At 48.9% G+C, this 12993-nt stretch overlaps 1 protein-coding gene across 5 annotated transcripts in view; it reads left to right on the forward strand.

The window, feature by feature from the left end:
* COQ8A (coenzyme Q8A) overlaps positions 1-12993 on the forward strand; it is a 47090-nt gene that overhangs the window by 1811 nt on the left and 32286 nt on the right. The window lies entirely within an intron of this gene.

A 12993-nucleotide genomic window follows, 5' to 3' on the forward strand; every position in this document is an offset into this window, starting at 1 on the left:
AACTCGAACCTTTCCGAGGCTCATTCTCACCCATTGCACAGAGGTAACAGTCCCTCTGCCAAACCCTCTTTGGGCGATGGGGAGTGCTGCAGAGGCAGGTTTGGGTGTTGGGACTCCCCATTTGGGTGAGAGATGTCAGGTTCCTGAAGGGTGAGAGGCTTGTGTGCAGTCTTCCAGCCTGAGTCGGGCCTACAACCTGTTGAAAAACTTGTGCACGTTCACTTGGGCCTTGGATCTACGTGACAGGATTGAGTAGCTGGTCATGCCAGGCCTACCTGATTGCCAAAGGATTTGAACATTCCTTGATGCCAGCCTGCCAGTTGTCACGCTGTGGATGGGTAGGTCGTCCTGGCAGGAGGGCTCTTGGGAGACTCTTCTTTTGGAGGAAGGCCTTTCTCCTGAGGAGAGACAAAAGGGGAGCTACAGGAGCAGCATCTGTAAGACTCAGGCGGCTGGGTGCGGTGGCTCACGCCTGTAATCCCAGCACTTTGGGAGTCCGAGGCGGGTGGATCACCGTAGGTCAGGAGTTCGAGACCAGCCTGGCCAAAATGGTGAAACCCCGTCTCTACCGAAAAAAAAAAATACGAAAATTAGCCGGATGTGGTGGCGGGCGCCTATAATCCCAGCTACTCAGGAGGCTGAGGTGGGAGAATTGCTTGAACCTGGGAGGCAGAGGTTGCAATGAGCCAAGATGGCGCCAGTGCACTCCCCTCTGGACAACAGAGCGAGACTCAATCTCAAAAAAAAAAAAAAAAGGGCTCAGGCAATGGCTTAGAGTGTTTTGTTCAGCCTTGCAAATGGTGCGGACTATGCAGAATCGTAATGATTTGGGGCCTAATGTTGAGCAACTCAAAGGAAAAGTGAACCAGGCAGAATGGGCACTTCCCTCAGAGCCAGTGTGTTATCTAAGACAAAGTTTTTCAACCTGTGGACTAATGACATTTTGGACCCCTAATTCTTTGTTGTGGGGGACCTGGCCTATGCATTGTAGGATGTGTAGCAGTATCCCTGGCTTCTGTCTACTAGACTAGCACCGCTCCCCACCGCTTCTAGCCGTTGTGACCATCAAAAACGTTTCCAGACATTGCCACATGTCCCCTGGAGGGCAAAATCTCCCTTGATTGAGAACCACTGAGGTAAAACTCTAAAAAGAGTTGTCCTGTGCTGCCAGGGGTCCCTCTGGGACCTGCCCGTGAGTAGGTGAGAGGTTTAGGCAAAGGGTAGTGTTATGCCTCCTGCCCTAACTCAGTGGTAAAAGCCATGTAGATTGGGCTACCTGTGCACCTAGGAGGGCAGAGGCAAAACCTGCAAGCAGAAAGTTAGGAGGTAGACACCCATGGGCATGTACTGTGCCTGCTAAATGTGTGGCAGTGACTGGCTGGGTTGGGGGTGCTGGAGAATTAGAAGACTGGTAGCTTCTCGGGGATACTGCAAGACTAGGGGATTTGCACATGAATAACTATGGGCCAGTTTTAAAATAGGAAACATGCTTAAGCTGAGTGCTGGCATAAAGGCTAACTCAGCTATCCACAAGTGGTTCTTCAAGGAGATGCTTTATTCATCCTCACTTTTTGCTCAGACAGCTCTGTGTCTTGTGATGTGGGAGGGGCTGGGCCTGCATCTGCAGGGAGTGAGTGGCTGGGTGCATTTCAAACATACGTATGTGTATTTTTACACAGCAGCGTGGACATGGGTATGATTTGTGGAGTTCTTTTGTAGTTGCTTGAAGCATCAGTGTCAAGGTCAGTGAACCTTTTCTTTTTCTTTTCTCCTTTGGTCAGCCTGCTCACCAAAGAGACATATTTACGTGTGTGTGGAGAAAGATGCTTTACTTCTGAGTCTAAATTTTGCCTTCAGTGTAATCCAGAATTTATGCCCCAAATTTCTAAGTCCCAAACTGATTGGCATGCAGAAAAACTGAAAAACAGGGATTTCTTGCACAGGGCAAGGAAAACCATCCTAAGCCTATTCAATGAGTTTCTCTTTCTTGCTGTTAATTGATCCTGTGGGGATGTATCAGGATTTTCCTGTAACACTCCTTGGTCAGTTAGGGGATCTTTTGGGTGCCCTTTGTTGCCTATAGAAAAGGATCAGGAAGGAAGGTCACTTCTCCTTTCTCAAAGAGAATTTTAAAGAAGGCTATTATTGGGAAGCTCAAAACTTGGCAGGATAATTTTCCAGTAAGAACCATGGACACTGAGTCATTATCTTTGTCCGTTGAAACAAGAGCTGTGTGCAAAATTAGACAGGAATATTTAGACAGAGAGTTGTCTTGATTTGACAGTGGCATCTGGAGATACTTCTGTCATTCCTGTTAAGCAACAGCCAGGAACTCGGGAGAGCCAGTGGAAAGGAGAGCTGGTGGGAGTGAGTGAGTTCGAGGGTCCTGCTCTTTCTGGAGTTGCACATATGGAGGGGTGGGAGCCCCACGGAGGTGGTTTGTGAGAAGTGAGGATGGCCCGAGTCCCCAAGGGGAGATAGAACTGAAGGCATGGATTCAAAGAAATTTATGCAGGTGGAATTTCTAGATTGACTACCTGACTGGATATATGGCTGAGATTTCTAATCAGGGGGAGGAGCTGGTTGATGGAGGAAGAGCTGGTTTGGGAGAAGGTGGTCATCTTAGTTTTAGACATGATGGGAGCCTATGGGACTTCTTTTCCATCCTGTTTGATATAATTTGCATACGGTAAATTCATCCTTCTTAGTGTGCAGTTCTGCGCAGTTTGACAAACGCACATAGTCACATAACCCCTACCACAATCAAGCTATAGAACAATTTCATCACCCTCCGAAATTTCCCTACACACCTTTCCAGTTGCCTGTGGGTCTTTGAAGTGGTGATGCGGTGTGTGTGTGTAACTTGGTTTGTTCTGGAAATGGGTTCAGTTGTTGAGAGGTCCTGCCTGGCCTGAGGGTGGGGAGGCATCAGTGCAGAGCCTGTGGAGGGGCTCTGGCACCCCAGGAGCCAGTGCAGATGGCAGGGAGGCAGGGGTGTCGAGGACCAGCCTGGGAACTCCCAGGCATCGGAGTAGGTGGAGAAAGAGGAGCTGGGGGAGGAAGCTGAGGAGGTGAGGCCAGAGAGGAGGGAGGAGGGAGGGCTTCCGGGAAGAGTGTGGGGCCAGCAGGGAACACTGTGGGGCAGGAGGTGGCTGAGGAGACCCACTGGCTTGAGCCCTCAGGTGTCACAGAGGGGCAGCTTGGGGTTGGGGCCAGAAAGTGTGTGCCGAGGAAGCAGGGAAGATGGCAAGTGCACTCCATCCTTGGGAGATGGTAGCCATGTCCAGAGGGTGGAGGAGAAGCAGAGCCTATGGGAGGTTTATTTAAATGTTTGGTACAGGAGAGCAGAGAGTGGGCTTGTGGGCTTGAGGGGAGGGCTTTTATGATTGAAGGCAAAAGAAAAAAATAGGTCAGGGGCAAGGTCTTGTTGCGGGAAGGAGGAGGGATGGTCAGTGTGGGAGGAGATTGGACAGAGGCAGGGGAAGGGTCTGAGAGATGTGGCCAAGAATGTGCGGGCACTCCTATCTGGTTGCCCCCATTTCTGGAGTAACAAAAGTCCGCTAAAGAGGGGTCGAGGCCTTCTGTTTAATGTGAGAGGGCCAGGGGTGGGGGCTTGAAGAGCCTTAGGTGCCTCAGCATCCTTTGAGGAGTTGGTTGTACCCTGAGAGAGAGAGAGAGAGAGTGAGAGAGAGAGAGTGTGTGTGTATGTGTAGAAGGGAGGCAGGAAGGTAGGTGTTTCCGGGTCATATGGAAAAGCCCAGTCCCTTATCTCTCCCTACCTCTGCACCGTCCACTGGAGTTTTCCATTTCCCAGAGGTGTGTTTCCTGAGAGAGAGAGAGGCTGTAGCGCCCCTCTCTGCCTTTGTGAAGACAGCAGGGTTGGTCTGCCTCTCACCTCTCACTATTTCATAGAATCTCTAGAAGGATCAGTATCTGCGTTGTTTTGAGCATTACTCTTTCTAGACCCCGTTACATCCCAGCTTTCAGAACAGCCCTGTGTGTGCTCTCCTTGCTGACTTTCTGCACTCCAGGGATGCATGGTCCTTTCCTAATCTCTGGGAACTAGACCTCCTCCAGGTCAGTCGCCTCACTTACACATGAGGAAATGAGAAAACGCAGGCCCCAAGAGGAGAAGCGGTGTGCCTGAGGTCACCCGCGCTTGGTGGCCTTGCTGTTGGTCCTCCCTTTCGGCCCTCATCACAATATATGCGGTGTCATCTGGGAACTGGAGGACCTGGTGGCAAGTCCCTGCTGTTCACGGGGCTGGATGAGGGGTCCTGGGGGCAGTCCACATGAAAAGAAATGTTAAAGTTCAAGCTCAGAGCCTGGGCCCCAGCCCAGTGTTTGTTCTGTGCTTGGCACATTTTTTATTTGGCACTGATACTGGCTCAGAGAAGGGTAAAAGTAAGAGTCGATTGCCCGGTAAGCTGAAGGTGGTTACTGTTTGACAGGTGCTTGAGCAAACATCTCTAATCTTCCTGAGATTGAAAAAATCCTTGTGGCTCTTGCTCCCTAAGGTGTTTACAGCCAGCATGTGGTCAAGGGTTGGACATTGTGCCGCCGCCAGGCCTGTTGTAGCTCCTGTTTACACCTGTTTGGTGCTCACGGTTCATGGGCCAGGGCTGATTGGCCTGCTGAGGAACAGCTGCCTGCTGGCTTCAGCCCCTCCTCTTTTCCCTCAGTCTTAGACAGGGACGGGGGTGATGCAGAGGAAGCAGTAGCAGTGACTGAGTCCCCTGCTCCCTCCCTGGGTCTGTGTGCCCACCATAAGTGGGATTATGAAGCTGGCTTGGAAACTCATCTGGCTTTTGCTCCTGTAAAAATCACTTTTGAACAGGGTGCTGCTGCCATTTCTGTGGCTGTGCATGTTGGGGGTTCAGGTTCCCCTGGTGCTCAGCCTCCTCGGTGATCTCTTCAGTCCTGGGCTCTCGATGAGGGAGCTCAGGAAGCCACGGAGCCTGGGTGCCTGGGTCCTGCCTCACTGACTCATAATGCTAATAAACTCATGGTGTGTATGAGGACAGTGCCAGACCCCGTGGGGGGTACAGAACTGGGAAAGAGAGGGCCCCTCCCTCCGGAGCTTACCTTGCAGTAAGGGAAATGGGACAGACACACACAGAGTCATACAGGGCATGGCGAGGTGACCTTAGGCCATTAAGAGATGAGGGAGTTTAGAGGAAAGGAGATGACTTGCCTATGGAGGGGTTTACCAGTCCAGCAGGGTGGCTAAGATTCCAGCAGGGTGGCCAAGATTCCAGCAGGGGAAATGATATTCCATGGGGAGGAGGGAGCAGGATGTGGAAGCTGGAAAACCTGTGTGGGTGTTGGGCGGGTCCAGGGGTCCATTCTGGCTGAAGCGTTGGGGCACGGAGGCAGCTAGTGAGAGGTATCGCTGCAGAGGTGTCTGGGGCTCCACAGTGAAGGGTCTTGCTGGCCAGGCCAGACCAGGGAGAGTGGAGATCAGCAAGGAGATGGCCACCTCTCCTGGGTCTGTGATCCCCTCTCCTGGGTCTGTGGTCCCCTCGCACCCTGCTGAGCCTCTTCTCATTTCTCGTTGCGTGTGTGGTTGTTGTCTGTCTAGGATTGCCCCTTGTCTGGGTTAACTGGGTGATTTTAAAAGCTATTGAGGTTTTGCATACACATGTAGTGCCTAAGGGTTGTGTGTGACCTCAGGGCAGAACATGTTTATTTAACTTCCATACCAGTGATGTGTGCATGTCCACAGCTGGCCTGTGTGTGGCATTTGGAGGTGATGCTAATAAAGGTTGGTGCTGGTGTTGAGTGTGGCAAGACTGAGGGCCGTGTGCCCGATGGCTCCTCCTAGCTCTTGCACACCCAGAGGCAGTCTTCAGTGTGGGGCGTCTGCCTCTTTCCACTATTTATGTTTAAGATCAAACTGGCTCTGGAACCAAGCTTTGCCTCTAGTGGGTAGGATCACTGGTGCTGAGAATTGTGATACCCTCAGTCCTGGCAAGTGACAAACTTTCCAGAGCAGGGAGTTTGGCCAGATGGCCTTTGAGAGCCCAGCTGGCCCCAGAATTTTTATGACTCAATTTTCTGTAACCAGGAAGACACATTTCAGGATGTAAACCTTGCTGATGTCTCATATTGAGTGACTATTGATTTAACAAAAAAGGAGTTATTGATTTGGGGCAGTGTTCTTCTCTGCTGTCTCTCAGCTTCCTAGGCAGTAAGAAGAAAGGACTGGAGCCTGAGTCAGACAGGTGTGGAAGGGTCCAGCATCCCACAGCTTTGGCCCTTAGGAGATTGCTCAGCCTTGATGAGCTTTAATTATCCCATCAATGAGTGGGGATAATACTTCACCAGGTCTTTGTAGGAATTAGAGGTAATGTAAAGTGACAGCCATACAGAGGGGAATAATAAATGGTAGCTGTTCTTGTTATTATTCCTATTTCATTGAGATATTAAACCTGAAGTAAAAGTGTTTTGAAAGATTAAGAATATAAAACCCAGGCCAGGCACGGTGACTCACACCTATAATCCCAGCACTTTGGGAGGCCGAGGCGGGCAGGTCACTTGAGGTCGGGGGTTCGAGACCAGACTGAGCAACATGCTGAAACCCTGTCTCTACTAAAAATACAAACAAATTAGCCAGGTGTGGTGGTACCCACCTGTAGTCCTAGCTACTCAGGATAATCACCTGTGCCTGGGGAGGCTGAGGCTGCAGTGAGCTGTGATCATGCCACTGAATTCCAACCTGGGCAACAGAGTAAGACCCTGTCTCAAAAAAAAAAAAAAAAAAATATATATATATCTATCTGCCTGGCATGTAGTATGGGCCCAATATAGAGAAAGTCAACAGGACTCCGTCATTAAGAACAGGAGTGCACTGAGCTGTCTGTGGGGTAATCTACCACCGAGCTTGGTGCCTGGCACTTGGTTGGCATTCAGTAGTATTTGTGGAGTGACCAAGTGAATTTAGAAGAATGGTCTGGAAATTATTCTAGAATACAGCCCCTCTCCCCAACCCAAGGATCTGCTTTAATTTCCTATGGCTGTTGTGATAAATTACCACAAACTTTGTGGCTCAAAGCATCATAAATGTATGATATTACAGTTCTGGAGGTTAGAAGTCTGAAATTGGTCTCACTAGGCTAGAATCAAGGTATCAGCTGGGCTGGTTCATTTCTGGAGGCTCAAGGGCAGGACCCGACCCCTTGCCTTTTCCAGCCTAGAGGCTGCCTGCATTCCTTGGCTTGTGGCCTCTTCCTCACAATGGCATCCCTCCAGCCTCACTTCTGTCTCCCATCACCTCATTCTGACTCTGCCCTGCCTGCCTCCCTCTTATATGGGCCCTTGTGATTACATTGGGCCCACCTGGATAATCCCCCATCTCAGGATCCCTGACTTCATCATATCTGCAAAGTCCCATTTGCAGGTAACATTCACAGGTTCTGGGGATTGTGGTATGGGTATCTTTGAGACACCATTATTCAGCCTACCACAGCCACCCACAGTATTTTGGCCAGATTTAAAGACAACCCTGTAAGCGTCTGAAAGAAACGTTGAAAGAAACCCTTCAACCTCAACTTTAGGATCCTTAATTACCTTCCTGGGTGGCAGTGGTTCATGAATTCAGTCAACGCTTGTAATTTGTGCGGGTGGATCACTCTGTGTGTGTGGGTGGAGTGGGAAGAGTCAGAGTTGTCTGAGACAAGAGCCTCCCACAAGGAGCTTATAGTTTGAAGAGAAGAGAGGTCCATGTGCAAGAAGAAGAGTAACTTACAATGTAGGAATCTGACCAGCGAGTTAGATCAGCTGTCAGGAGAACATAAATATGGAAGAGCTGGGAATCAAGGGCCTGAATAGGAATACGTTCTTGAATTTATATGGTGCTTTAGCACATTTCAAAGTATATCCACCCACCCCTCCATTTATATTGGACAATATAATAACTTATACCATCATTTCCAGGAGAGGAAACAGGTCAGAGATGGTTCGAGAATATGCCTGGAGCAGCCCAGCTGGTCAGGGCAGAGCTGATTCCCAGCCCAAGGCCCCCAGGCCCTCACCGTTGGCTAATGGGTGGGTTTTCAGATGTACAGAGATGAAGGGGCGAGCGGGCCTGCCTGAGAAAGTAGGACCTGCAGAGTGGAGTGCGCTCACATGGCTTGCGCGTAGCTGGAGGCTGGAAAGGAGGCCGGGGGCCTGATTTCGATGCCTGGGACTTCAGGCGCAGGAGTTTGGGTTTTATATATATATGTCTACATACATGTCTACAGGTAGAGGAGCCATTTGAGCAACGCGTTGGCATGATGAACATGGGTTTTTTTTATAGGAAGAGGAATCTGGCAGGAGAGTGTTCCATGGCTCGGAGCTGGGGAGCTTGTGGGAGTTAGAGGGGTTTTCTTCCCAACTGCCTCTCCCTGAATGTACCTGGACAAAAGCCTCCCATGCTGTTTTCTCCTTTAAGGTGAAGTGGTAAGGAATACCAGTGGACCTTTGTGTCCCTGGTTTCCAAGCAGGCTGCCAGCACTTTGGACTGCCTCTCCTGAATGATGCCTCATACCACAGCACTAAATAAACCACACTGGTCCTCCCCAGCCCAGCCTTCCTCCCAACTCAGGTGTGAGACTGTGCCTGGCAGGAACAACTGCGGGTTATCCAGACTGATCCCATTCACCCTAACCGTTGGTCTCACCGAGTCTGGACTTCATTCCAGAATGTCTGTGTGCTTGCAATACTACTACTAATAATAATGGCATTAGCTAATGGCTTTTAAGCACCTACTATATGTCCTCAATGCTGTTACATGGATTTATCCAGTCCTTTCAAGAACAGATGAGGAAACTGAGGCACAAAGATAAGCTCACATGACTTGATTTAGGTCACACTAGCAAGTCAGTGGCAGAGTCATGATGTGAACCCAGATCACCTAACCTCAGAGCATCTTAACCATGTCACCAGTATCACTTCCTGAGCCAAATATTTTAATTTAAATGTTTTAAGCAGTAAACTTCACTAGGTTTTTAGTCAGAAAACTAAATTGCCATCAGGACCCTGCGCTTGGCTGGTTGGCGTTTAAAAGCCTTGTGTGTCATCGGCTATATCAACTCACAGAGTGGGAGAGGCTGCTCGGGACCCTCTGTTGCCTGCCTGTGGTTGGAGCTCTGAGCCCATGCAGGTTCGCTCACAGTGTTGGGTCCTTCTCTGGACTATCATCAGAGGCTGGAACTTTGCCTTCTGCTGCTTTTATATCACCCCCAACCCTGCCCAGCTCCCAACCCAGTGCTCACCACAGGGCAACTCACCCAGGGAATCCTAAGAATATCTTAATCTTCCAATGGATGGAGAATGGAGGTTTGTAGCCTGGGACATCAAAAACACACTGTTTTGCTCTTTTTCTCCTCTTACCTGTTAAACAGGTTGCCTAGCTCCTGAGCCATGATGGATCCAGGTCCCAGCTTTACTTCTTAAAAGCTGTGTGACTTTGGGCAAATTACTTAACCACTCTGTGCCTTAGCACCCTCATCTGTAAAATTGGCATAATTTACCTTTTGAAAATGATTGAGTTAATACATCTTTGTGCTAAGTAGAACACTGAGCCCAGAGCCTGGCATATACTAAACCCAGCAAAAGCAGCTGTAGTTATCATTGGCATGGTGGGCTGGTTCTGCTGCTCACAAAATGAAAACATCTGTGGAACTGGTTTCATTCATGGGGGAGAATGTCAGTGCCTAGTTGCTTGCTTTTTTTAAAGAAAAAATTAGCAGTATGGGATTCAGTGCCTGCTTTCAACAAGCTCTTGTTTATGTTATTAGCACAAGAATGTATAATTTTTAAACAGTTCAAAGAAAAACCCCAGTAGTCTGGAAGCAACTTTCAAGGGAACTTGAAGTCCTTAGCCTAGAAGGCAAGTTGAGCCCTGGAAACTCCCTTTCTTACAAGGCATGACCCACTGGGACATCCAGAGGCTGTGGGTACAGACCTGTGTGAGGGCCATGGCAAGCTCAGACCTCTCTGCCAGGGCAGACAGGCCAGCGTGTGTGGCTCACCAGGAGGCCACCAACGCCCTGCAGTCAGAAGGGACTCTGTGTGGGGCATGGGGTGGAGGCAGCAGCGTGCGTCCCTGTCTGCCTCTGTGTCTCCCCTGACCACCCCCTGACCCCACACCCACATCAGTGCTTGCCTTGCAAGGGGGTTCTTGTAAAGGAGGCTGAGAAAGTGGAGGGATGAAGGAATGATTAGATGGTGGATGATTTTATATCAGCCCAAGCCCAAGCCGTGGACCAACAACGTGGAGGGGAATGCGGGTGTCTGCAGTTAGGCTGTGAGCCTCCTGAAACGACAGGAGGAGGGAGGAGAACTGTACAGGAAGTTGGCATTGGACACCCCCTCCAAGCCCCCCAGGCCTGTCCCTTCATGAGCAGCACTTAGGGGCCACCCTGGCCTGGATAATACAGTAAGAGGTGGCTTGCCTTTCTCTGGCTTCACCTGGGGGCCTGTGGGTGTTGGGCAGCTCTGTGTCTGGCGAGGTGAGCCCATTTCTCAGGGTCAGGAGCAGAACTATAATGGGGGGGGGTCCTTGCCCCAATACGAGCCTTATTGGGGTGTTCTCATTCAACTCTGGTGACCTTCCAAATTTCCTGGGACAGCTGTGGTTTTTACTCTTGCCCGAGAATATGAGTCGACAAATAGTAAATATGTTGGGCTTTATGGGTCATAGATCTTTCTTGCAACTGCTGAACTTTGCTGTTGTAGCCAAAAAAGAAAAAAAAAAAAAAAAGAAAGCAGCTAGGGACAATACATATGTAAACGAATGAGCTATACGTAATCTATAAATGGGTGAGCAGGCTGTGTTCCAATAAAACTTTATTGACAAAAAAGCAAGCAGTAGGACTGGATTTGGTTTGAGGACCATGGTTTGCTAACCTCTGCCCTGGAAGGACACTAATTATGTGTCTTAATTTTTGTTGCAAAAAATGTGGTCGCTGCACTTACTACCCAGTTCTAAACTAGGATCCTGTTTTTTTGAGGATCAGGGGTAAGCACCCTTTCATTATTTCCATCTTTTAATGCAGAGGCCAACATTAGGGAAGGCAGGCAGACCCGCTGCTTGTTCCAAGTGATTTTTTTCCCCACTGTCCCGAGAAGGGCAGTTGAGCCTCTCTCTCCAAAGTGGAGGTGCCACATTCCATCCGCCTGGTGGCCTGTTAGGAGCAGTTGTCTTCTGATGAAGGACAGTGGCTAAACAAGGAGAGGCGATGTTTATGCCATTCCAATCTGCTGCCTAACCCTTGCCTGTTCTGCTCTGGACAAGCACTTAGGGGATGGGGAATACATTTGTGTGCTTGCTTACTTTTTAAAATTTTAATAAAAGATATTTAAGATTATTTTTATTTTATTTATCTTTTATTTTATTTTTTTTGAGACAGGTCTTGCTCTATTACCCAGGCTGGAGTGCAGTCGTGTGATAATAGCTCACTGCAGCCTCAAATCCCTGGGCTCAAGCAGTCCTCCCAGTTCAGCCTTCTGAGTAGCTGGGACTACAGGTGCAGCATCACGCCTGGCTAATTTTTTTGTTTGTAGAGATGGGGATGTCCTTGTGTTTCCCGGGTTGGTCTTAAACTCCTGGCTTCAAGCAATCTTCCCACCTTGGCCTTCCAAAGTGCTGGGATTACAGGCGTGTGCCGCTTCACCCAACCTGATATTATTTTTATAACATTTATTTTCTATTGTAAAAGTAGTTCGTGTTCTTTGTAGAATATTTTAGAAAATATAGATACAGGTACAAAGGCTGTATCTATAGACAAATCTTTCTATATAGAAAGATTTGTCTTCCCACCACTCTGTGAAAAGCAATGTTCCTGTTTTTGCTTCCTGTCACCTCCCTCCCTTTCTTCTCTCCTTTCCTGCTCCAAAAGGAAAGATGATAGTTTTGTGACCTGCTTTTTATTTCCTGGGAATATATAATAATACACTTTCTTATTTGTCAATAAACACCTTTCACAGTGTTATTTTACTTTATTTATTTATTTTTTGAGATGGAGTCTGGCTCTGTCTCCCAGGCTGGAGTGCAGTGGCATGATCTTGGCTCACTGCAGCTTCTGCCTTCTGGTTTCAAGCCATCCTCCTGCTTCAGCCTCCCGAGTAGCTGGGATTACAGGCGCATGCCACCACGCTTGGATAACTTTCGTATTTTTAGTAGAGATGGGGTTTCACCATGTTGGTTAGGCTGGTCTTGAACTCCTGACCTCAAGTTATCCACCAGCCTTGGCCTCCCAAAGTGCTGGGATTACAGGCATGAGCCACTGTGCCTGGCCCACAGTGTCATTTTCAATGACTGTGTGGCATGCCCTCCTATGACTATTCCACCGTTTAGCTAACTAATCTTAGGCAAGGTTGTGATGTTTACATTCTTGTAGTGAATGTTCACATCTGTTTTTAGGGAGATGTAATTTGACAGGTTTTGCCAGGCAGGGCCTGAGGAGAAGGGGAGAGGGGACTTCCTGGAAAATGTGCTCTTTGGGGCCAGCTCTGAGAGCCCAGCCCTGGGGTAGACTCTTTGAGTACAGGCTCCTGGGCTCCCGCTGTGAAGGTCTCACTCAGCAGGCCTGTGCTGGGGCTCACTGACAGGGGAAGGACGGAGGCTTTTTTCCCTCTTTCTCATCTCCTGGGTTCTTCATGTGTTCAGTTGTCTTTGAAAACTGGTAGCAGGTGAGGATATTTCAGGACCTACTGACAGAGACCCTGAAGCTGGACCTCGCGAGATAGAAGCCGGGAGTTGCCCGAGATGTTTGAGTGATGCTCCCTGGTGTGTGATCATAAAGACTGAGGTGAAGGTTACATCTAAAGAGACTCATGGAGTTTGGTTCAGAAGTTTGAAGTCTTTGCCCCAACACATACATTCTTGTGAGTCCTTGGAGGAAACAGTCAATTGTTTTCTTTTTCTAAGAGTAAAAAAGGAAAAATTTCAAGGATGTAAAGGAATGTTTCAGTGCCCACACAGGCTAGAAATTGAGAATGTTCATG

This window comes from Gorilla gorilla, chromosome 1 (genome assembly GCF_029281585.2).
Source record: "Gorilla gorilla gorilla isolate KB3781 chromosome 1, NHGRI_mGorGor1-v2.1_pri, whole genome shotgun sequence".
NCBI lineage: Eukaryota > Metazoa > Chordata > Mammalia > Primates > Hominidae > Gorilla > Gorilla gorilla.